The sequence below is a fragment of the Osmia lignaria genome, unplaced genomic scaffold (genome assembly GCF_051020975.1).
Source record: "Osmia lignaria lignaria isolate PbOS001 unplaced genomic scaffold, iyOsmLign1 scaffold0002, whole genome shotgun sequence".
NCBI classification, from domain to species: Eukaryota; Metazoa; Arthropoda; class Insecta; order Hymenoptera; family Megachilidae; genus Osmia; species Osmia lignaria.
In genome coordinates this window covers 8,925,686-8,949,502 of record NW_027478159.1, presented here as the reverse complement: position 1 = coordinate 8,949,502, position 23,817 = coordinate 8,925,686, and positions in this window count along the sequence as shown.

The window sequence follows — 23,817 nt, the reverse complement described above, 5'->3', positions numbered from 1 at the left end:
AAAGGTCTCTTAACATTTAGCCATAGCTCGCTTCGTTTCCGAGATATTTGCAGATTTATCTCAAGGGAAGGGGCCTGACGGACATATTTCGAGATATTTCTTCTTCTTGTTGTTCTTCTTCTGCACAGCTAAGCTGGAAGTGGCATTTGCGGCTCGCACTAGTGCAGAGTTATCTCAAAGAAAGGGGCCACGGTGTTTCTGTATCTCTATTATGTTGGTGCGGCTTCGGAACTTTTAAATATCTTGATATATCTCGAGAACTACGCATCTGATCAAAAAATATCATAGAACATAAAAAGTAGGAAACTTAATTCTCTACAAAAAAGGTCTCTTAACAATTGGCCATAGCTCGCTTCGTTTCCGAGATATTTGCAGATTTATCTCAAGGGAAGGGGCCTGACGGACATATTTCGAGATATTTCTTCTTCTTGATGTTCTTCTTCTGCACAGCTAAGCTGGAAGTGGCATTTGCAGCTCGCAATAGTGCAGAGTTATCTCAAAGAAAGGGGCCACGGTGTTTCTGTATCTCTATTATGTTGGTGCGGCTTCGGAACTTTTAAATATCTTGATATATCTCGAGAACTACGCATCTGATCAAAAAATATCATAGAACATAAAAAGTAGGCAACTTAATTCTCTACAAAAAAGGTCTCTTAACAATTGGCCATAGCTCGCTTCGTTTCCGAGATATTTGCAGATTTATCTCAAGGGAAGGGGCCTGACGGACATATTTCGAGATATTTCTTCTTCTTGTTGTTCTTCTTCTGCACAGCTAAGCTGGAAGTGGCATTTACGGCTCGCACTAGTGCAGAGTTATCTCAACGAAAGGGGCCACGGTGTTTCTGTATCTCTATTATGTTGGTGCGGCTTCGGAACTTTTAAATATCTCGATATATCTCGAAAACTACGCTTCTGATCAAAAAATACCATAGAACATAAATTGTAGGAAACATAATTCTCTACAAAAAAGGTCTCTTAACATTTTGCCATAGCTCGCTTCGTTTCCGAGATATTTGCAGATTTATCTCAAGGGAAGGGGCCTGACGGACATATTTCGAGATATTTCTTCTTCTTGTTGTTCTTCTTCTGCACAGCTAAGCCGGAAGTGGCATTTGCGGCTCGCACTAGTGCAGAGTTATCTCAACGAAAGGGGCCACGGTGTTTCTGTATCTCTATTATGTTGGTGCGGCTTCGGAACTTTTAAATATCTCGATATATCTCGAAAACTACGCTTCTGATCAAAAAATACCATAGAACATAAATTGTAGGAAACATAATTCTCTACAAAAAAGGTCTCTTAACATTTTGCCATAGCTCTCTTCGTTTCCGAGATATTTGCAGATTTATCTCAAGGGAAGGGGCCTGACGGACATATTTCGAGATATTTCTTCTTCTTGATGTTCTTCTTCTGCACAGCTAAGCTGGAAGTGGCATTTGCAGCTCGCAATAGTGCAGAGTTATCTCAAAGAAAGGGGCCACGGTGTTTCTGTATCTCTATTATGTTGGTGCGGCTTCGGAACTTTCAAATATCTTGATATATCTCGAGAACTACGCATCTGATCAAAAAATATCATAGAACATAGAAAGTAGGAAACTTAATTCTCTACAAAAAAGGTCTCTCAACATTTTGCCATAGCTCGCTTCGTTTCCGAGATATTTGCAGATATATCTCAAGGGAAGGGGCCTGACGGACATATTTCGAGATATTTCTTCTTCTTGTTGTTCTTCCTCTGCACAGCTAAGCTGGAAGTGGCATTTGCAGCTCGCAATAGTGCAGAGTTATCTCAAAGAAAGGGGCCACGGTGTTTCTGTATCTCTATTATGTTGGTGCGGCTTCGGAACTTTTAAATATCTTGATATATCTCGAGAACTACGCATCTGATCAAAAAATATCATAGAACATAAAAAGTAGGAAACTTAATTCTCTACAAAAAAGGTGTCTTAACATTTTGCCATAGCTCGCTTCGTTTCCGAGATATTTGCAGATACATCTCAAGGGAAGGGGCCTGACGGACATATTTCGAGATATTTCTTCTTCTTGTTGTTCGACTTCTGCACAGCTAAGCTGGAAGTGGCATTTGCGGCTCGCACTAGTGCAGAGTTATCTCAAAGAAAGGGGCCACGGTGTTTCTGTATCTCTATTATGTTGGTGCGGCTTCGGAACTTTTAAATATCTTGATATATCTCGAGAACTACGCATCTGATCAAAAAATATCATAGAACATAAAAAGTAGGAAACTTAATTCTCTACAAAAAAGGTGTCTTAACATTTTGCCATAGCTCGCTTCGTTTCCGAGATATTTGCAGATTTATCTCAAGGGAAGGGGCCTGACGGACATATTTCGAGATATTTCTTCTTCTTGTTGTTCTTCTTCTGCACAGCTAAGCTGGAAGTGGCATTTGCGGCTCGCACTAAACGCAGAGTTATCTCAAAGAAAGGAGCCACGGTGTTTCTGTATCTCTATTATGTTGGTGCGGCTTCGGAACTTTTAAATATCTCGATATATCTCGAAAACTACGCTTCTGATCAAAAAATATCATAGAACATAAATTGTAGGAAACATAATTCTCTACAAAAAAGGTCTCTTAACATTTTGCCATAGCTCGCTTCGTTTCCGAGATATTTGCAGATATATCTCAAGGGAAGGGGCCTGACGGACATATTTCGAGATATTTCTTCTTCTTGTTGTTCTTCTTCTGCACAGCTAAGCTGGAAGTGGCATTTGCGGCTCGCAATAGTGCAGAGTTATCTCAAAGAAAGGGGCCACGGTGTTTCTGTATCTCTATTATGTTGGTGCGGCTTCGGAACTTTTAAATATCTCGATATATCTCGAAAACTACGCTTCTGATCAAAAAATATCATAGAACATAAATTGTAGGAAACATAATTCTCTACAAAAAAGGTCTCTTAACATTTTGCCATAGCCAGCTTCGTTTCCGAGATATTTGCAGATATATCTCAAGGGAAGGGGCCTGACGGACATATTTCGAGATATTTCTTCTTCTTGTTGTTCTTCTTCTGCACAGCTAAGCTGGAAGTGGCATTTGCGGCTCGCACTAAACGCAGAGTTATCTCAAAGAAAGGGGCCACGGTGTTTCTGTATCTCTATTATGTTGGTGCGGCTTCGGAACTTTTAAATATCTCGATATATCTCGAAAACTACGCTTCTGATCAAAAAATATCATAGAACATAAATTGTAGGAAACATAATTCTCTACAAAAAAGGTCTCTTAACATTTTGCCATACCTCGCTTCGTTTCCGAGATATTTGCAGATATATCTCAAGGGAAGGGGCCTGACGGACATATTTCGAGATATTTCTTCTTCTTGTTGTTCTTCTTCTGCACAGCTAAGCTGGAAGTGGCATTTGCGGCTCGCAATAGTGCAGAGTTATCTCAAAGAAAGGGGCCACGGTGTTTCTGTATCTCTATTATGTTGGTGCGGCTTCGGAACTTTTAAATATCTCGATATATCTCGAAAACTACGCTTCTGATCAAAAAATATCATAGAACATAAATTGTAGGAAACATAATTCTCTACAAAAAAGGTCTCTTAACATTTTGCCATAGCTAGCTTCGTTTCCGAGATATTTGCAGATATATCTCAAGGGAAGGGGCCTGACGGACATATTTCGAGATATTTCTTCTTCTTGTTGTTCTTCTTCTGCACAGCTAAGCTGGAAGTGGCATTTACAGCACGCAATAGTGCAGAGTTATCTCAAAGAAAGGGGCCACGGTGTTTCTGTATCTCTATTATGTTGGTGCGGCTTCGGAACTTTTAAATATCTTGATATATCTCGAGAACTACGCATCTGATCGAAAAATATCATAGAACATAAAAAGTAGGAAACTTAATTCTCTACAAAAAAGGTCTCTTAACAATTGGCCATAGCTCGCTTCGTTTCCGAGATATTTGCAGATATATCCCAAGGGAAGGGGCCTGACGGACATATTTCGAGATATTTCTTCTTCTTGTTGTTCTTCTTCTGCACAGCTAAGCTGGAAGTGGCATTTACAGCTCGCAATAGTGCAGAGTTATCTCAAAGAAAGGGGCCACGGTGTTTCTGTATCTCTATTATGTTGGTGCGGCTTCGGAACTTTTAAATATCTTGATATATCTCGAGAACTACGCATCTGATCAAAAAATATCATAGAACATAAAAAGTAGGAAACTTAATTCTCTACAAAAAAGGTCTCTTAACATTTTGCCATAGCTCTCTTCGTTTCCGAGATATTTGCAGATTTATCTCAAGGGAAGGGGCCTGACGGACATATTTCGAGATATTTCTTCTTCTTGTTGTTCTTCTTCTGCACAGCTAAGCTGGAAGTGGCATTTGCAGCTCGCAATAGTGCAGAGTTATCTCAAAGAAAGGGGCCACGGTGTTTCTGTATCTCTATTATGTTGGTGCGTCTTCGGAACTTTTAAATATCTTGATATATCTCGAGAACTACGCATCTGATCAAAAAATATCATAGAACATAAAAAGTAGGAAACTTAATTCTCTACAAAAAAGGTGTCTTAACATTTTGCCATAGCTCGCTTCGTTTCCGAGATATTTGCAGATTTATCTCAAGGGAAGGGGCCTGACGGACATATTTCGAGATATTTCTTCTTCTTGTTGTTCTTCTTCTGCACAGCTAAGCTGGAAGTGGCATTTGCGGCTCGCACTAAACGCAGAGTTATCTCAAAGAAAGGGGCCACGGTGTTTCTGTATCTCTATTATGTTGGTGCGGCTTCGGAACTTTTAAATATCTCGATATATCTCGAAAACTACGCTTCTGATCAAAAAATATCATAGAACATAAATTGTAGGAAACATAATTCTCTACAAAAAAGGTCTCTTAACATTTTGCCATAGCTCGCTTCGTTTCCGAGATATTTGCAGATACATCTCAAGGGAAGGGGCCTGACGGACATATTTCGAGATATTTCTTCTTCTTGTTGTTCTTCTTCTGCACAGCTAAGCTGGAAGTGGCATTTGCGGCTCGCACTAAACGCAGAGTTATCTCAAAGAAAGGGGCCACGGTGTTTCTGTATCTCTATTATGTTGGTGCGGCTTCGGAACTTTTAAATATCTCGATATATCTCGAAAACTACGCTTCTGATCAAAAAATATCATAGAACATAAATTGTAGGAAACATAATTCTCTACAAAAAAGGTCTCTTAACATTTTGCCATAGCTCGCTTCGTTTCCGAGATATTTGCAGATATATCTCAAGGGAAGGGGCCTGACGGACATATTTCGAGATATTTCTTCTTCTTGTTGTTCTTCTTCTGCACAGCTAAGCTGGAAGTGGCATTTGCGGCTCGCAATAGTGCAGAGTTATCTCAAAGAAAGGGGCCACGGTGTTTCTGTATCTCTATTATGTTGGTGCGGCTTCGGAACTTTTAAATATCTCGATATATCTCGAAAACTACGCTTCTGATCAAAAAATATCATAGAACATAAATTGTAGGAAACATAATTCTCTACAAAAAAGGTCTCTTAACATTTTGCCATAGCTAGCTTCGTTTCCGAGATATTTGCAGATATATCTCAAGGGAAGGGGCCTGACGGACATATTTCGAGATATTTCTTCTTCTTGTTGTTCTTCTTCTGCACAGCTAAGCTGGAAGTGGCATTTGCGGCTCGCACTAAACGCAGAGTTATCTCAAAGAAAGGGGCCACGGTGTTTCTGTATCTCTATTATGTTGGTGCGGCTTCGGAACTTTTAAATATCTTGATATATCTCGAGAACTACGCATCTGATCAAAAAATATCATAGAACATAAAAAGTAGGAAACTTAATTCTCTACAAAAAAGGTCTCTTAACATTTTGCCATAGCTCGCTTCGTTTCCGAGATATTTGCAGATTTATCTCAAGGGAAGGGGCCTGACGGACATATTTCGAGATATTTCTTCTTCTTGTTGTTCTTCCTCTGCACAGCTAAACTGGAAGTGGCATTTCCAGCTCGCAATAGTGCAGAGTTATCTCAAAGAAAGGGGCCACGGTGTTTCTGTATCTCTATTATGTTGGTGCGGCTTCGGAACTTTTAAATATCTTGATATATCTCGAGAACTACGCATCTGATCAAAAAATATCATAGAACATAAAAAGTAGGAAACTTAATTCTCTACAAAAAAGGTGTCTTAACATTTTGCCATAGCTCGCTTCGTTTCCGAGATATTTGCAGATTTATCTCAAGGGAAGGGGCCTGACGGACATATTTCGAGATATTTCTTCTTCTTGTTGTTCTTCTTCTGCACAGCTAAGCTGGAAGTGGCATTTGCGGCTCGCACTAAACGCAGAGTTATCTCAAAGAAAGGGGCCACGGTGTTTCTGTATCTCTATTATGTTGGTGCGGCTTCGGAACTTTTAAATATCTCGATATATCTCGAAAACTCCGCTTCTGATCAAAAAATATCATAGAACATAAATTGTAGGAAACATAATTCTCTACAAAAAAGGTCTCTTAACATTTTACCATAGCTCGCTTCGTTTCCGAGATATTTGCAGATACATCTCAAGGGAAGGGGCCTGACGGACATATTTCGAGATATTTCTTCTTCTTGTTGTTCTTCTTCTGCACAGCTAAGCTGGAAGTGGCATTTGCGGCTCGCACTAGTGCAGAGTTATCTCAAAGAAAGGGGCCACGGTGTTTCTGTATCTCTATTATGTTGGTGCGGCTTCGGAACTTTTAAATATCTTGATATATCTCGAGAACTACGCATCTGATCAAAAAATATCATAGAACATAAAAAGTAGGAAACTTAATTCTCTCCAAAAAGGTTTCTTAAGGTTTTGCCATAGCTCGCTTCGTTTCCGAGATATTTGCAGATTTATCTCAAGGGAAGGGGCCTGACGGACATATTTCGAGATATTTCTTCTTCTTGTTGTTCTTCTTCTGCACAGCTAAGCTGGAAGTGGCATTTGCGGCTCGCACTAAACGCAGAGTTATCTCAAAGAAAGGGGCCACGGTGTTTCTGTATCTCTATTATGTTGGTGCGGCTTCGGAACTTTTAAATATCTCGATATATCTCGAAAACTACGCTTCTGATCAAAAAATATCATAGAACATAAATTGTAGGAAACATAATTCTCTACAAAAAAGGTCTCTTAACATTTTGCCATAGCTCGCTTCGTTTCCGAGATATTTGCAGATATATCTCAAGGGAAGGGGCCTGACGGACATATTTCGAGATATTTCTTCTTCTTGTTGTTCTTCTTCTGCACAGCTAAGCTGGAAGTGGCATTTGCGGCTCGCACTAAACGCAGAGTTATCTCAAAGAAAGGGGCCACGGTGTTTCTGTATCTCTATTATGTTGGTGCGGCTTCGGAACTTTTAAATATCTTGATATATCTCGAGAACTACGCATCTGATCAAAAAATATCATAGAACATAAAAAGTAGGAAACTTAATTCTCTACAAAAAAGGTGTCTTAACATTTTGCCATAGCTCGCTTCGTTTCCGAGATATTTGCAGATTTATCTCAAGGGAAGGGGCCTGACGGACATATTTCGAGATATTTCTTCTTCTTGTTGTTCTTCTTCTGCACAGCTAAGCTGGAAGTGGCATTTGCGGCTCGCACTAAACGCAGAGTTATCTCAAAGAAAGGGGCCACGGTGTTTCTGTATCTCTATTATGTTGGTGCGGCTTCGGAACTTTTAAATATCTCGATATATCTCGAAAACTACGCTTCTGATCAAAAAATATCATAGAACATAAATTGTAGGAAACATAATTCTCTACAAAAAAGGTCTCTTAACATTTTGCCATAGCTCGCTTCGTTTCCGAGATATTTGCAGATATATCTCAAGGGAAGGGGCCTGACGGACATATTTCGAGATATTTCTTCTTCTTGTTGTTCTTCTTCTGCACAGCTAAGCTGGAAGTGGCATTTGCGGCTCGCAATAGTGCAGAGTTATCTCAAAGAAAGGGGCCACGGTGTTTCTGTATCTCTATTATGTTGGTGCGGCTTCGGAACTTTTAAATATCTCGATATATCTCGAAAACTACGCTTCTGATCAAAAAATATCATAGAACATAAATTGTAGGAAACATAATTCTCTACAAAAAAGGTCTCTTAACATTTTGCCATAGCTAGCTTCGTTTCCGAGATATTTGCAGATATATCTCAAGGGAAGGGGCCTGACGGACATATTTCGAGATATTTCTTCTTCTTGTTGTTCTTCTTCTGCACAGCTAAGCTGGAAGTGGCATTTGCGGCTCGCACTAAACGCAGAGTTATCTCAAAGAAAGGGGCCACGGTGTTTCTGTATCTCTATTATGTTGGTGCGGCTTCGGAACTTTTAAATATCTCGATATATCTCGAAAACTACGCTTCTGATCAAAAAATATCATAGAACATAAATTGTAGGAAACATAATTCTCTACAAAAAAGGTCTCTTAACATTTTGCCATACCTCGCTTCGTTTCCGAGATATTTGCAGATATATCTCAAGGGAAGGGGCCTGACGGACATATTTCGAGATATTTCTTCTTCTTGTTGTTCTTCTTCTGCACAGCTAAGCTGGAAGTGGCATTTGCGGCTCGCAATAGTGCAGAGTTATCTCAAAGAAAGGGGCCACGGTGTTTCTGTATCTCTATTATGTTGGTGCGGCTTCGGAACTTTTAAATATCTCGATATATCTCGAAAACTACGCTTCTGATCAAAAAATATCATAGAACATAAATTGTAGGAAACATAATTCTCTACAAAAAAGGTCTCTTAACATTTTGCCATAGCTAGCTTCGTTTCCGAGATATTTGCAGATATATCTCAAGGGAAGGGGCCTGACGGACATATTTCGAGATATTTCTTCTTCTTGTTGTTCTTCTTCTGCACAGCTAAGCTGGAAGTGGCATTTACAGCACGCAATAGTGCAGAGTTATCTCAAAGAAAGGGGCCACGGTGTTTCTGTATCTCTATTATGTTGGTGCGGCTTCGGAACTTTTAAATATCTTGATATATCTCGAGAACTACGCATCTGATCGAAAAATATCATAGAACATAAAAAGTAGGAAACTTAATTCTCTACAAAAAAGGTCTCTTAACAATTGGCCATAGCTCGCTTCGTTTCCGAGATATTTGCAGATATATCCCAAGGGAAGGGGCCTGACGGACATATTTCGAGATATTTCTTCTTCTTGTTGTTCTTCTTCTGCACAGCTAAGCTGGAAGTGGCATTTACAGCTCGCAATAGTGCAGAGTTATCTCAAAGAAAGGGGCCACGGTGTTTCTGTATCTCTATTATGTTGGTGCGGCTTCGGAACTTTTAAATATCTTGATATATCTCGAGAACTACGCATCTCATCAAAAAATATCATAGAACATAAAAAGTAGGAAACTTAATTCTCTACAAAAAAGGTCTCTTAACATTTTGCCATAGCTCGCTTCGTTTCCGAGATATTTGCAGATTTATCTCAAGGGAAGGGGCCTGACGGACATATTTCGAGATATTTCTTCTTCTTGTTGTTCTTCCTCTGCACAGCTAAACTGGAAGTGGCATTTCCAGCTCGCAATAGTGCAGAGTTATCTCAAAGAAAGGGGCCACGGTGTTTCTGTATCTCTATTATGTTGGTGCGGCTTCGGAACTTTTAAATATCTTGATATATCTCGAGAACTACGCATCTGATCAAAAAATATCATAGAACATAAAAAGTAGGAAACTTAATTCTCTACAAAAAAGGTGTCTTAACATTTTGCCATAGCTCGCTTCGTTTCCGAGATATTTGCAGATTTATCTCAAGGGAAGGGGCCTGACGGACATATTTCGAGATATTTCTTCTTCTTGTTGTTCTTCTTCTGCACAGCTAAGCTGGAAGTGGCATTTGCGGCTCGCACTAAACGCAGAGTTATCTCAAAGAAAGGGGCCACGGTGTTTCTGTATCTCTATTATGTTGGTGCGGCTTCGGAACTTTTAAATATCTGGATATATCTCGAAAACTCCGCTTCTGATCAAAAAATATCATAGAACATAAATTGTAGGAAACATAATTCTCTACAAAAAAGGTCTCTTAACATTTTGCCATAGCTCGCTTCGTTTCCGAGATATTTGCAGATACATCTCAAGGGAAGGGGCCTGACGGACATATTTCGAGATATTTCTTCTTCTTGTTGTTCTTCTTCTGCACAGCTAAGCTGGAAGTGGCATTTGCGGCTCGCACTAGTGCAGAGTTATCTCAAAGAAAGGGGCCACGGTGTTTCTGTATCTCTATTATGTTGGTGCGGCTTCGGAACTTTTAAATATCTTGATATATCTCGAGAACTACGCATCTGATCAAAAAATATCATAGAACATAAAAAGTAGGAAACTTAATTCTCTCCAAAAAGGTTTCTTAAGGTTTTGCCATAGCTCGCTTCGTTTCCGAGATATTTGCAGATTTATCTCAAGGGAAGGGGCCTGACGGACATATTTCGAGATATTTCTTCTTCTTGTTGTTCTTCTTCTGCACAGCTAAGCTGGAAGTGGCATTTGCGGCTCGCACTAAACGCAGAGTTATCTCAAAGAAAGGGGCCACGGTGTTTCTGTATCTCTATTATGTTGGTGCGGCTTCGGAACTTTTAAATATCTCGATATATCTCGAAAACTACGCTTCTGATCAAAAAATATCATAGAACATAAATTGTAGGAAACATAATTCTCTACAAAAAAGGTCTCTTAACATTTTGCCATAGCTCGCTTCGTTTCCGAGATATTTGCAGATATATCTCAAGGGAAGGGGCCTGACGGACATATTTCGAGATATTTCTTCTTCTTGTTGTTCTTCTTCTGCACAGCTAAGCTGGAAGTGGCATTTGCGGCTCGCAATAGTGCAGAGTTATCTCAAAGAAAGGGGCCACGGTGTTTCTGTATCTCTATTATGTTGGTGCGGCTTCGGAACTTTTAAATATCTCGATATATCTCGAAAACTACGCTTCTGATGAAAAAATATCATAGAACATAAATTGTAGGAAATATAATTCTCTACAAAAAAGGTCTCTTAACATTTTGCCACAGCTAGCTTCGTTTCCGAGATATTTGCAGATATATCTCAAGGGAAGGGGCCTGACGGACATATTTCGAGATATTTCTTCTTCTTGTTGTTCTTCTTCTGCACAGCTAAGCTGGAAGTGGCATTTACAGCACGCAATAGTGCAGAGTTATCTCAAAGAAAGGGGCCACGGTGTTTCTGTATCTCTATTATGTTGGTGCGGCTTCGGAACTTTTAAATATCTTGATATATCTCGAGAACTACGCATCTGATCGAAAAATATCATAGAACATAAAAAGTAGGAAACTTAATTCTCTACAAAAAAGGTCTCTTAACAATTGGCCATAGCTCGCTTCGTTTCCGAGATATTTGCAGATATATCCCAAGGGAAGGGGCCTGACGGACATATTTCGAGATATTTCTTCTTCTTGTTGTTCTTCTTCTGCACAGCTAAGCTGGAAGTGGCATTTACAGCTCGCAATAGTGCAGAGTTATCTCAAAGAAAGGGGCCACGGTGTTTCTGTATCTCTATTATGTTGGTGCGGCTTCGGAACTTTTAAATATCTTGATATATCTCGAGAACTACGCATCTGATCAAAAAATATCATAGAACATAAAAAGTAGGAAACTTAATTCTCTACAAAAAAGGTCTCTTAACATTTTGCCATAGCTCGCTTCGTTTCCGAGATATTTGCAGATTTATCTCAAGGGAAGGGGCCTGACGGACATATTTCGAGATATTTCTTCTTCTTGTTGTTCTTCCTCTGCACAGCTAAACTGGAAGTGGCATTTCCAGCTCGCAATAGTGCAGAGTTATCTCAAAGAAAGGGGCCACGGTGTTTCTGTATCTCTATTATGTTGGTGCGGCTTCGGAACTTTTAAATATCTTGATATATCTCGAGAACTACGCATCTGATCAAAAAATATCATAGAACATAAAAAGTAGGAAACTTAATTCTCTACAAAAAAGGTGTCTTAACATTTTGCCATAGCTCGCTTCGTTTCCGAGATATTTGCAGATTTATCTCAAGGGAAGGGGCCTGACGGACATATTTCGAGATATTTCTTCTTCTTGTTGTTCTTCTTCTGCACAGCTAAGCTGGAAGTGGCATTTGCGGCTCGCACTAAACGCAGAGTTATCTCAAAGAAAGGGGCCACGGTGTTTCTGTATCTCTATTATGTTGGTGCGGCTTCGGAACTTTTAAATATCTCGATATATCTCGAAAACTCCGCTTCTGATCAAAAAATATCATAGAACATAAATTGTAGGAAACATAATTCTCTACAAAAAAGGTCTCTTAACATTTTGCCATAGCTCGCTTCGTTTCCGAGATATTTGCAGATACATCTCAAGGGAAGGGGCCTGACGGACATATTTCGAGATATTTCTTCTTCTTGTTGTTCTTCTTCTGCACAGCTAAGCTGGAAGTGGCATTTGCGGCTCGCACTAGTGCAGAGTTATCTCAAAGAAAGGGGCCACGGTGTTTCTGTATCTCTATTATGTTGGTGCGGCTTCGGAACTTTTAAATATCTTGATATATCTCGAGAACTACGCATCTGATCAAAAAATATCATAGAACATAAAAAGTAGGAAACTTAATTCTCTCCAAAAAGGTTTCTTAAGGTTTTGCCATAGCTCGCTTCGTTTCCGAGATATTTGCAGATTTATCTCAAGGGAAGGGGCCTGACGGACATATTTCGAGATATTTCTTCTTCTTGTTGTTCTTCTTCTGCACAGCTAAGCTGGAAGTGGCATTTGCGGCTCGCACTAAACGCAGAGTTATCTCAAAGAAAGGGGCCACGGTGTTTCTGTATCTCTATTATGTTGGTGCGGCTTCGGAACTTTTAAATATCTCGATATATCTCGAAAACTCCGCTTCTGATCAAAAAATATCATAGAACATAAATTGTAGGAAACATAATTCTCTACAAAAAAGGTCTCTTAACATTTTGCCATAGCTCGCTTCGTTTCCGAGATATTTGCAGATACATCTCAAGGGAAGGGGCCTGACGGACATATTTCGAGATATTTCTTCTTCTTGTTGTTCTTCTTCTGCACAGCTAAGCTGGAAGTGGCATTTGCGGCTCGCACTAGTGCAGAGTTATCTCAAAGAAAGGGGCCACGGTGTTTCTGTATCTCTATTATGTTGGTGCGGCTTCGGAACTTTTAAATATCTTGATATATCTCGAGAACTACGCATCTGATCAAAAAATATCATAGAACATAAAAAGTAGGAAACTTAATTCTCTCCAAAAAGGTTTCTTAAGGTTTTGCCATAGCTCGCTTCGTTTCCGAGATATTTGCAGATTTATCTCAAGGGAAGGGGCCTGACGGACATATTTCGAGATATTTCTTCTTCTTGTTGTTCTTCTTCTGCACAGCTAAGCTGGAAGTGGCATTTGCGGCTCGCACTAAACGCAGAGTTATCTCAAAGAAAGGGGCCACGGTGTTTCTGTATCTCTATTATGTTGGTGCGGCTTCGGAACTTTTAAATATCTCGATATATCTCGAAAACTACGCTTCTGATCAAAAAATATCATAGAACATAAATTGTAGGAAACATAATTCTCTACAAAAAAGGTCTCTTAACATTTTGCCATAGCTCGCTTCGTTTCCGAGATATTTGCAGATATATCTCAAGGGAAGGGGCCTGACGGACATATTTCGAGATATTTCTTCTTCTTGTTGTTCTTCTTCTGCACAGCTAAGCTGGAAGTGGCATTTGCGGCTCGCACTAAACGCAGAGTTATCTCAAAGAAAGGGGCCACGGTGTTTCTGTATCTCTATTATGTTGGTGCGGCTTCGGAACTTTTAAATATCTTGATATATCTCGAGAACTACGCATCTGATCAAAAAATATCATAGAACATAAAAAGTAGGAAACTTAATTCTCTACAAAAAAGGTGTCTTAACATTTTGCCATAGCTCGCTTCGTTTCCGAGATATTTGCAGATTTATCTCAAGGGAAGGGGCCTGACGGACATATTTCGAGATATTTCTTCTTCTTGTTGTTCTTCTTCTGCACAGCTAAGCTGGAAGTGGCATTTGCGGCTCGCACTAAACGCAGAGTTATCTCAAAGAAAGGGGCCACGGTGTTTCTGTATCTCTATTATGTTGGTGCGGCTTCGGAACTTTTAAATATCTCGATATATCTCGAAAACTACGCTTCTGATCAAAAAATATCATAGAGCATAAATTGTAGGAAACATAATTCTCTACAAAAAAGGTCTCTTAACATTTTGCCATAGCTCGCTTCGTTTCCGAGATATTTGCAGATATATCTCAAGGGAAGGGGCCTGACGGACATATTTCGAGATATTTCTTCTTCTTGTTGTTCTTCTTCTGCACAGCTAAGCTGGAAGTGGCATTTGCGGCTCGCAATAGTGCAGAGTTATCTCAAAGAAAGGGGCCACGGTGTTTCTGTATCTCTATTATGTTGGTGCGGCTTCGGAACTTTTAAATATCTCGATATATCTCGAAAACTACGCTTCTGATCAAAAAATATCATAGAACATAAATTGTAGGAAACATAATTCTCTACAAAAAAGGTCTCTTAACATTTTGCCATAGCTAGCTTCGTTTCCGAGATATTTGCAGATATATCTCAAGGGAAGGGGCCTGACGGACATATTTCGAGATATTTCTTCTTCTTGTTGTTCTTCTTCTGCACAGCTAAGCTGGAAGTGGCATTTGCGGCTCGCACTAAACGCAGAGTTATCTCAAAGAAAGGGGCCACGGTGTTTCTGTATCTCTATTATGTTGGTGCGGCTTCGGAACTTTTAAATATCTCGATATATCTCGAAAACTACGCTTCTGATCAAAAAATATCATAGAACATAAATTGTAGGAAACATAATTCTCTACAAAAAAGGTCTCTTAACATTTTGCCATACCTCGCTTCGTTTCCGAGATATTTGCAGATATATCTCAAGGGAAGGGGCCTGACGGACATATTTCGAGATATTTCTTCTTCTTGTTGTTCTTCTTCTGCACAGCTAAGCTGGAAGTGGCATTTGCGGCTCGCAATAGTGCAGAGTTATCTCAAAGAAAGGGGCCACGGTGTTTCTGTATCTCTATTATGTTGGTGCGGCTTCGGAACTTTTAAATATCTCGATATATCTCGAAAACTACGCTTCTGATCAAAAAATATCATAGAACATAAATTGTAGGAAACATAATTCTCTACAAAAAAGGTCTCTTAACATTTTGCCATAGCTAGCTTCGTTTCCGAGATATTTGCAGATATATCTCAAGGGAAGGGGCCTGACGGACATATTTCGAGATATTTCTTCTTCTTGTTGTTCTTCTTCTGCACAGCTAAGCTGGAAGTGGCATTTACAGCACGCAATAGTGCAGAGTTATCTCAAAGAAAGGGGCCACGGTGTTTCTGTATCTCTATTATGTTGGTGCGGCTTCGGAACTTTTAAATATCTTGATATATCTCGAGAACTACGCATCTGATCGAAAAATATCATAGAACATAAAAAGTAGGAAACTTAATTCTCTACAAAAAAGGTCTCTTAACAATTGGCCATAGCTCGCTTCGTTTCCGAGATATTTGCAGATATATCCCAAGGGAAGGGGCCTGACGGACATATTTCGAGATATTTCTTCTTCTTGTTGTTCTTCTTCTGCACAGCTAAGCTGGAAGTGGCATTTACAGCTCGCAATAGTGCAGAGTTATCTCAAAGAAAGGGGCCACGGTGTTTCTGTATCTCTATTATGTTGGTGCGGCTTCGGAACTTTTAAATATCTTGATATATCTCGAGAACTACGCATCTCATCAAAAAATATCATAGAACATAAAAAGTAGGAAACTTAATTCTCTACAAAAAAGGTCTCTTAACATTTTGCCATAGCTCGCTTCGTTTCCGAGATATTTGCAGATTTATCTCAAGGGAAGGGGCCTGACGGACATATTTCGAGATATTTCTTCTTCTTGTTGTTCTTCCTCTGCACAGCTAAACTGGAAGTGGCATTTCCAGCTCGCAATAGTGCAGAGTTATCTCAAAGAAAGGGGCCACGGTGTTTCTGTATCTCTATTATGTTGGTGCGGCTTCGGAACTTTTAAATATCTTGATATATCTCGAGAACTACGCATCTGATCAAAAAATATCATAGAACATAAAAAGTAGGAAACTTAATTCTCTACAAAAAAGGTGTCTTAACATTTTGCCATAGCTCGCTTCGTTTCCGAGATATTTGCAGATTTATCTCAAGGGAAGGGGCCTGACGGACATATTTCGAGATATTTCTTCTTCTTGTTGTTCTTCTTCTGCACAGCTAAGCTGGAAGTGGCATTTGCGGCTCGCACTAAACGCAGAGTTATCTCAAAGAAAGGGGCCACGGTGTTTCTGTATCTCTATTATGTTGGTGCGGCTTCGGAACTTTTAAATATCTCGATATATCTCGAAAACTCCGCTTCTGATCAAAAAATATCATAGAACATAAATTGTAGGAAACATAATTCTCTACAAAAAAGGTCTCTTAACATTTTGCCATAGCTCGCTTCGTTTCCGAGATATTTGCAGATACATCTCAAGGGAAGGGGCCTGACGGACATATTTCGAGATATTTCTTCTTCTTGTTGTTCTTCTTCTGCACAGCTAAGCTGGAAGTGGCATTTGCGGCTCGCACTAGTGCAGAGTTATCTCAAAGAAAGGGGCCACGGTGTTTCTGTATCTCTATTATGTTGGTGCGGCTTCGGAACTTTTAAATATCTTGATATATCTCGAGAACTACGCATCTGATCAAAAAATATCATAGAACATAAAAAGTAGGAAACTTAATTCTCTCCAAAAAGGTTTCTTAAGGTTTTGCCATAGCTCGCTTCGTTTCCGAGATATTTGCAGATTTATCTCAAGGGAAGGGGCCTGACGGACATATTTCGAGATATTTCTTCTTCTTGTTGTTCTTCTTCTGCACAGCTAAGCTGGAAGTGGCATTTGCGGCTCGCACTAAACGCAGAGTTATCTCAAAGAAAGGGGCCACGGTGTTTCTGTATCTCTATTATGTTGGTGCGGCTTCGGAACTTTTAAATATCTCGATATATCTCGAAAACTACGCTTCTGATCAAAAAATATCATAGAACATAAATTGTAGGAAACATAATTCTCTACAAAAAAGGTCTCTTAACATTTTGCCATAGCTCGCTTCGTTTCCGAGATATTTGCAGATATATCTCAAGGGAAGGGGCCTGACGGACATATTTCGAGATATTTCTTCTTCTTGTTGTTCTTCTTCTGCACAGCTAAGCTGGAAGTGGCATTTGCGGCTCGCAATAGTGCAGAGTTATCTCAAAGAAAGGGGCCACGGTGTTTCTGTATCTCTATTATGTTGGTGCGGCTTCGGAACTTTTAAATATCTCGATATATCTCGAAAACTACGCTTCTGATCAAAAAATATCATAGAACATAAATTGTAGGAAACATAATTCTCTACAAAAAAGGTCTCTTAACATTTTGCCACAGCTAGCTTCGTTTCCGAGATATTTGCAGATATATCTCAAGGGAAGGGGCCTGACGGACATATTTCGAGATATTTCTTCTTCTTGTTGTTCTTCTTCTGCACAGCTAAGCTGGAAGTGGCATTTACAGCACGCAATAGTGCAGAGTTATCTCAAAGAAAGGGGCCACGGTGTTTCTGTATCTCTATTATGTTGGTGCGGCTTCGGAACTTTTAAATATCTTGATATATCTCGAGAACTACGCATCTGATCAAAAAATATCATAGAACATAAAAAGTAGGAAACTTAATTCTCTCCAAAAAGGTTTCTTAAGGTTTTGCCATAGCTCGCTTCGTTTCCGAGATATTTGCAGATTTATCTCAAGGGAAGGGGCCTGACGGACATATTTCGAGATATTTCTTCTTCTTGATGTTCTTCTTCTGCACAGCTAAGCTGGAAGTGGCATTTGCAGCTCGCAATAGTGCAGAGTTATCTCAAAGAAAGGGGCCACGGTGTTTCTGTATCTCTATTATGTTGGTGCGGCTTCGGAACTTTTAAATATCTTGATATATCTCGAGAACTACGCATCTGATCAAAAAATATCATAGAACATAAAAAGTAGGCAACTTAATTCTCTACAAAAAAGGTCTCTTAACAATTGGCCATAGCTCGCTTCGTTTCCGAGATATTTGCAGATTTATCTCAAGGGAAGGGGCCTGACGGACATATTTCGAGATATTTCTTCTTCTTGTTGTTCTTCTTCTGCACAGCGAAGCTGGAAGTGGCATTTACGGCTCGCACTAGTGCAGAGTTATCTCAACGAAAGGGGCCACGGTGTTTCTGTATCTCTATTATGTTGGTGCGGCTTCGGAACTTTTAAATATCTCGATATATCTCGAAAACTACGCTTCTGATCAAAAAATACCATAGAACATAAATTGTAGGAAACATAATTCTCTACAAAAAAGGTCTCTTAACATTTTGCCATAGCTCGCTTCGTTTCCGAGATATTTGCAGATTTATCTCAAGGGAAGGGGCCTGACGGACATATTTCGAGATATTTCTTCTTCTTGTTGTTCTTCTTCTGCACAGCTAAGCCGGAAGTGGCATTTGCGGCTCGCACTAGTGCAGAGTTATCTCAACGAAAGGGGCCACGGTGTTTCTGTATCTCTATTATGTTGGTGCGGCTTCGGAACTTTTAAATATCTCGATATATCTCGAAAACTACGCTTCTGATCAAAAAATACCATAGAACATAAATTGTAGGAAACATAATTCTCTACAAAAAAGGTCTCTTAACATTTTGCCATAGCTCTCTTCGTTTCCGAGATATTTGCAGATTTATCTCAAGGGAAGGGGCCTGACGGACATATTTCGAGATATTTCTTCTTCTTGATGTTCTTCTTCTGCACAGCTAAGCTGGAAGTGGCATTTGCAGCTCGCAATAGTGCAGAGTTATCTCAAAGAAAGGGGCCACGGTGTTTCTGTATCTCTATTATGTTGGTGCGGCTTCGGAACTTTCAAATATCTTGATATATCTCGAGAACTACGCATCTGATCAAAAAATATCATAGAACATAGAAAGTAGGAAACTTAATTCTCTACAAAAAAGGTCTCTCAACATTTTGCCATAGCTCGCTTCGTTTCCGAGATATTTGCAGATATATCTCAAGGGAAGGGGCCTGACGGACATATTTCGAGATATTTCTTCTTCTTGTTGTTCTTCTTCTGCACAGCTAAGCTGGAAGTGGCATTTGCGGCTCGCAATAGTGCAGAGTTATCTCAAAGAAAGGGGCCACGGTGTTTCTGTATCTCTATTATGTTGGTGCGGCTTCGGAACTTTTAAATATCTCGATATATCTCGAAAACTACGCTTCTGATCAAAAAATATCATAGAACATAAATTGTAGGAAACATAATTGTCTACAAAAAAGGTCTCTTAACATTTTGCCATAGCCAGCTTCGTTTCCGAGATATTTGCAGATATATCTCAAGGGAAGGGGCCTGACGGACATATTTCGAGATATTTCTTCTTCTTGTTGTTCTTCTTCTGCACAGCTAAGCTGGAAGTGGCATTTGCGGCTCGCACTAAACGCAGAGTTATCTCAAAGAAAGGGGCCACGGTGTTTCTGTATCTCTATTATGTTGGTGCGGCTTCGGAACTTTTAAATATCTCGATATATCTCGAAAACTACGCTTCTGATCAAAAAATATCATAGAACATAAATTGTAGGAAACATAATTCTCTACAAAAAAGGTCTCTTAACATTTTGCCATACCTCGCTTCGTTTCCGAGATATTTGCAGATATATCTCAAGGGAAGGGGCCTGACGGACATATTTCGAGATATTTCTTCTTCTTGTTGTTCTTCTTCTGCACAGCTAAGCTGGAAGTGGCATTTGCGGCTCGCAATAGTGCAGAGTTATCTCAAAGAAAGGGGCCACGGTGTTTCTGTATCTCTATTATGTTGGTGCGGCTTCGGAACTTTTAAATATCTCGATATATCTCGAAAACTACGCTTCTGATCAAAAAATATCATAGAACATAAATTGTAGGAAACATAATTCTCTACAAAAAAGGTCTCTTAACATTTTCCCATAGCTAGCTTCGTTTCCGAGATATTTGCAGATATATCTCAAGGGAAGGGGCCTGACGGACATATTTCGAGATATTTCTTCTTCTTGTTGTTCTTCTTCTGCACAGCTAAGCTGGAAGTGGCATTTACAGCACGCAATAGTGCAGAGTTATCTCAAAGAAAGGGGCCACGGTGTTTCTGTATCTCTATTATGTTGGTGCGGCTTCGGAACTTTTAAATATCTTGATATATCTCGAGAACTACGCATCTGATCGAAAAATATCATAGAACATAAAAAGTAGGAAACTTAATTCTCTACAAAAAAGGTCTCTTAACAATTGGCCATAGCTCGCTTCGTTTCCGAGATATTTGCAGATATATCCCAAGGGAAGGGGCCTGACGGACATATTTCGAGATATTTCTTCTTCTTGTTGTTCTTCTTCTGCACAGCTAAGCTGGAAGTGGCATTTACAGCTCGCAATAGTGCAGAGTTATCTCAAAGAAAGGGGCCACGGTGTTTCTGTATCTCTATTATGTTGGTGCGGCTTCGGAACTTTTAAATATCTTGATATATCTCGAGAACTACGCATCTGATCAAAAAATATCATAGAACATAAAAAGTAGGAAACTTAATTCTCTACAAAAAAGGTCTCTTAACATTTTGCCATAGCTCTCTTCGTTTCCGAGATATTTGCAGATTTATCTCAAGGGAAGGGGCCTGACGGACATATTTCGAGATATTTCTTCTTCTTGTTGTTCTTCTTCTGCACAGCTAAGCTGGAAGTGGCATTTGCAGCTCGCAATAGTGCAGAGTTATCTCAAAGAAAGGGGCCACGGTGTTTCTGTATCTCTATTATGTTGGTGCGTCTTCGGAACTTTTAAATATCTTGATATATCTCGAGAACTACGCATCTGATCAAAAAATATCATAGAACATAAAAAGTAGGAAACTTAATTCTCTACAAAAAAGGTGTCTTAACATTTTGCCATAGCTCGCTTCGTTTCCGAGATATTTGCAGATTTATCTCAAGGGAAGGGGCCTGACGGACATATTTCGAGATATTTCTTCTTCTTGTTGTTCTTCTTCTGCACAGCTAAGCTGGAAGTGGCATTTGCGGCTCGCACTAAACGCAGAGTTATCTCAAAGAAAGGGGCCACGGTGTTTCTGTATCTCTATTATGTTGGTGCGGCTTCGGAACTTTTAAATATCTCGATATATCTCGAAAACTACGCTTCTGATCAAAAAATATCATAGAACATAAATTGTAGGAAACATAATTCTCTACAAAAAAGGTCTCTTAACATTTTGCCATAGCTCGCTTCGTTTCCGAGATATTTGCAGATACATCTCAAGGGAAGGGGCCTGACGGACATATTTCGAGATATTTCTTCTTCTTGTTGTTCTTCTTCTGCACAGCTAAGCTGGAAGTGGCATTTGCGGCTCGCACTAAACGCAGAGTTATCTCAAAGAAAGGGGCCACGGTGTTTCTGTATCTCTATTATGTTGGTGCGGCTTCGGAACTTTTAAATATCTTGATATATCTCGAGAACTACGCATCTGATCAAAAAATATCATAGAACATAAAAAGTAGGAAACTTAATTCTCTACAAAAAAGGTGTCTTAACATTTTGCCATAGCTCGCTTCGTTTCCGAGATATTTGCAGATTTATCTCAAGGGAAGGGGCCTGACGGACATATTTCGAGATATTTCTTCTTCTTGTTGTTCTTCTTCTGCACAGCTAAGCTGGAAGTGGCATTTGCGGCTCGCACTAAACGCAGAGTTATCTCAAAGAAAGGGGCCACGGTGTTTCTGTATCTCTATTATGTTGGTGCGGCTTCGGAACTTTTAAATATCTCGATATATCTCGAAAACTACGCTTCTGATCAAAAAATATCATAGAACATAAATTGTAGGAAACATAATTCTCTACAAAAAAGGTCTCTTAACATTTTGCCATAGCTCGCTTCGTTTCCGAGATATTTGCAGATATATCTCAAGGGAAGGGGCCTGACGGACATATTTCGAGATATTTCTTCTTCTTGTTGTTCTTCTTCTGCACAGCTAAGCTGGAAGTGGCATTTGCGGCTCGCAATAGTGCAGAGTTATCTCAAAGAAAGGGGCCACGGTGTTTCTGTATCTCTATTATGTTGGTGCGGCTTCGGAACTTTTAAATATCTCGATATATCTCGAAAACTACGCTTCTGATCAAAAAATATCATAGAACATAAATTGTAGGAAACATAATTCTCTACAAAAAAGGTCTCTTAACATTTTGCCATAGCTAGCTTCGTTTCCGAGATATTTGCAGATATATCTCAAGGGAAGGGGCCTGACGGACATATTTCGAGATATTTCTTCTTCTTGTTGTTCTTCTTCTGCACAGCTAAGCTGGAAGTGGCATTTGCGGCTCGCACTAAACGCAGAGTTATCTCAAAGAAAGGGGCCACGGTGTTTCTGTATCTCTATTATGTTGGTGCGGCTTCGGAACTTTTAAATATCTCGATATATCTCGAAAACTACGCTTCTGATCAAAAAATATCATAGAACATAAATTGTAGGAAACATAATTCTCTACAAAAAAGGTCTCTTAACATTTTGCCATACCTCGCTTCGTTTCCGAGATATTTGCAGATATATCTCAAGGGAAGGGGCCTGACGGACATATTTCGAGATATTTCTTCTTCTTGTTGTTCTTCTTCTGCACAGCTAAGCTGGAAGTGGCATTTGCGGCTCGCAATAGTGCAGAGTTATCTCAAAGAAAGGGGCCACGGTGTTTCTGTATCTCTATTATGTTGGTGCGGCTTCGGAACTTTTAAATATCTTGATATATCTCGAGAACTACGCATCTGATCAAAAAATATCATAGAACATAAAAAGTAGGAAACTTAATTCTCTACAAAAAAGGTCTCTTAACATTTTGCCATAGCTCGCTTCGTTTCCGAGATATTTGCAGATTTATCTCAAGGGAAGGGGCCTGACGGACATATTTCGAGATATTTCTTCTTCTTGTTGTTCTTCCTCTGCACAGCTAAACTGGAAGTGGCATTTCCAGCTCGCAATAGTGCAGAGTTATCTCAAAGAAAGGGGCCACGGTGTTTCTGTATCTCTATTATGTTGGTGCGGCTTCGGAACTTTTAAATATCTTGATATATCTCGAGAACTACGCATCTGATCAAAAAATATCATAGAACATAAAAAGTAGGAAACTTAATTCTCTACAAAAAAGGTGTCTTAACATTTTGCCATAGCTCGCTTCGTTTCCGAGATATTTGCAGATTTATCTCAAGGGAAGGGGCCTGGCGGACATATTTCGAGATATTTCTTCTTCTTGTTGTTCTTCTTCTGCACAGCTAAGCTGGAAGTGGCATTTGCGGCTCGCACTAAACGCAGAGTTATCTCAAAGAAAGGGGCCACGGTGTTTCTGTATCTCTATTATGTTGGTGCGGCTTCGGAACTTTTAAATATCTCGATATATCTCGAAAACTCCGCTTCTGATCAAAAAATATCATAGAACATAAATTGTAGGAAACATAATTCTCTACAAAAAAGGTCTCTTAACATTTTGCCATAGCTCGCTTCGTTTCCGAGATATTTGCAGATACATCTCAAGGGAAGGGGCCTGACGGACATATTTCGAGATATTTCTTCTTCTTGTTGTTCTTCTTCTGCACAGCTAAGCTGGAAGTGGCATTTGCGGCTCGCACTAGTGCAGAGTTATCTCAAAGAAAGGGGCCACGGTGTTTCTGTATCTCTATTATGTTGGTGCGGCTTCGGAACTTTTAAATATCTTGATATATCTCGAGAACTACGCATCTGATCAAAAAATATCATAGAAC